The following is a 2,929-nucleotide window of genomic DNA, read 5'->3' on the forward strand; positions in this document are numbered from 1 at the left end:
TGCTCTAATATATGCTTGGATATATTTACATCACATAAAAATATATAGAGAGAAATGTCATCTGACAAACCTATATATGTCTGTGGGTGTAATAACATTTGCCTACCCACAACTGTTCAGCTTGCATGTTTGCCTATGTAGCCACTTACAGATTACTGTTTGTTATTACTGATATTGCAGGATAGTGTATGTAATAGTTTATCTTTTTAACTCTTGTGCACCTCCCAGTGTCTTCCTTTGTTGTTTTCACATTGTGGGGATTTTCTAATTATTGTATATTCCCTTTCCCTTCACCCAAATTAATGTATCTCTAATTTGTGAAGAAATTGATGATTTTTACCCATTTGAATTTGAATTGTGGTGTTGATAAAGAATATTGAAGGTACCACAGATTGCTAGAAGAATGAATAAATCTGTCTTGAAGGAAGTACAGCCAAATGCTCCTTAAAAGGGGGAAGGGCCAGACTTTGTCTCTTATACTTTGATCATATTGTCATATGGGACCAATACTTGAAAAAGGATATGATGCTAGGTAGAGAGAGAAAAAGGGGGAGACCCTCAACAAGATAGATTGACACAGTGGCTACAACAATGGGTTCAAGTATGGCAATGATTAAAAGGATGGCGTAGAAGCAGTCATTGTTTCATTCTGCTGTACATAAGGTCACTATGAGTAGAAACTGACACAATAGCACCTAATAACAACAGTCTTGTTAGTGATTTTCCTTCTCTTCCCATCCCATCCCCAGTAACCATCAAAGAATGTGTCTTTCTGTGCATACAAATTTTCTTGATTTTTTTTTTTTTATATAATAGAGGTCTCATGCAATACTTGTCTTTTTGTGGTTGACTTGTTTCATTCAGCACAGTGTCTTCCAAGATGATCCACTTTATGAAGTGTTTCATGGACTCATTGTTAGTCTTTAAAGTTACATAGTATTCCATTGTGTGTATGTACCATAGCTTGTCTATTCCTTTATTTGTTGATAAGTACTTATGTTGTGTCCATTTTTTTGTTACTGTGAACTATGCTATGATAAAAATGGGCATTTATAGATCTTTTAATGCCCTGGTTATTATTCTTCTAGGATATATACCAAGTAGTGTGGTTGCTCTTATTCTCTAGGATATATATCTACTGGTGCAACTGCTGAATCAAATGGTATCTCTATTTTTAACTTTTTAAGGAAGTGCCACACCATTTTCCACAGTGATTGTACCATTCTACAGTCCCACTTACACAACCATGGCTGTGTAATAGGTTTTGAGATCTGAAAGTGTGAAGCCTCCTGCTTGGTTGTTCTTCTTCAGCCCAACTTTGCTTATCTTGAGTCTCTTCCCTTTCCACACAATGTTGGAGATTGGTTTTTCCATCTCTTTAAATAATGTTGATGGAATCTGGATTGCACTATATCTATAGATATAGCTTATATCTATATATAGATGTAGTCTATATCTATATATAGCTTTGTGTAGTATTGATGTTTTCATAATGTTGTCTTCCTATCCATGAGCGTGGTATGTTCTTACATTTATGTGGGTCTCTTTTGGTTTCTTACAGCAGTATTTCCTGGTTTTCTTTGTATTTTCTCTCTCTAGTTACATTTATTCCTAAATATTTTAACTTATTGTTAGTCATTGTAAATGGTATTGCTTTTCCTTATTTCCTTTTCTGAGTTCTCTTTGTTGGTGTAGAGGAATTTGACTGATATTTCTATGTAGATCTTGAATTCTGCCACTTTGCTGAGTCTATTAGTTCTAGTAGCATTTTTATTGAGTCTCTGGGATTTTCTATGTACAGGATAATATCATCTATAGGTAGAGGTAGTTTTACTTCTTCCTTACCAATTTGGATGCTTTTATTCCTCTTTCTTACATTTATGCTCTTGCTGGGACTTCCAATACAATATTATATAGGAGTAGTGACAGAGGGCGTCTTTATCTTGTTCCCATTCACAAGTTGAATGCTTTTAGTCTCTTTGCATTGAGAATAATGTTGGCCATTGGTTTTGTGTATATGGCACAAATTATGTTGAAGAATTTCCCTTCTATTCTTATTTTGCTAAGAGTTTTTAATCAGTAATTTTTCAAATGCTTTTTCTACATCAATTGGTATGATTATATGGGTTTTTTTCCTTTATTTTATTTGTATAGTGTATTATGTTGATTGCTTTTCTAATGTTGAACCATCCTTCCATACCAGGTACAAATCCCACTTGTTCATGATGTATTATTTTCTGATATCAAGTTGGATTTCATAGGCTAGGATTTTGTTGGTAATCTTTATGTCTATATGTCCATGAAGAATATTGGTTTGTAATTTTCTTTTTTAATGGTTTTTTTGCCTGGCTTTTGTATCAAGGATACTTCATAAAATGAGTTTGGGAGTATTCGATCATTTTCTATGGTCTGAAGTAGTTTAAGTAGAATTGGTGATGCTCTTCTCTGGATGTTTGGTAGAATTATCCAGTGAAGTCATCTGGGCCAGGACATTTTTAGGGGGAGGTTTTTGTTGTGGCTTTAGTTTTCTTTAAATGACCTGTTCAATTTCTTTTTTTGCTATGGATTCATTCAAATTTTCTGCCTCAGATTGTGTTAGTTTATGTACATAGAGTGTTTCTAGAAATTTGTCCATTTCTTCCAGGTTTTTAAATGCATTGGAATACAATTTTTCATAGTATTGTTATTATTTTTTTTTTCTGGAAGTTATATTGTGACACTACCCATTTCATTTCTTATTCATATTATTTGCATCTTCCCTTTCTTTTCCTTTGTTAAATTCGCTATAGTTTGTCGATTTTATTAATTTTCCCAAAAAACTAACTTATATCTTGTTTAATCTTTCTGCTGTTTTTCTGTTTTCTATTGTGTTTTAATTCTCATTTTATTGTAGGATTTTTTTTTCACTTTTTATTTGTTCTTTTACATA

The sequence above is a fragment of the Orycteropus afer genome, unplaced genomic scaffold, assembly GCF_000298275.1.
Source record: "Orycteropus afer afer isolate SDZICR_OR568_19922 unplaced genomic scaffold, OryAfe1.0 scaffold01027, whole genome shotgun sequence".
NCBI lineage: Eukaryota > Metazoa > Chordata > Mammalia > Tubulidentata > Orycteropodidae > Orycteropus > Orycteropus afer.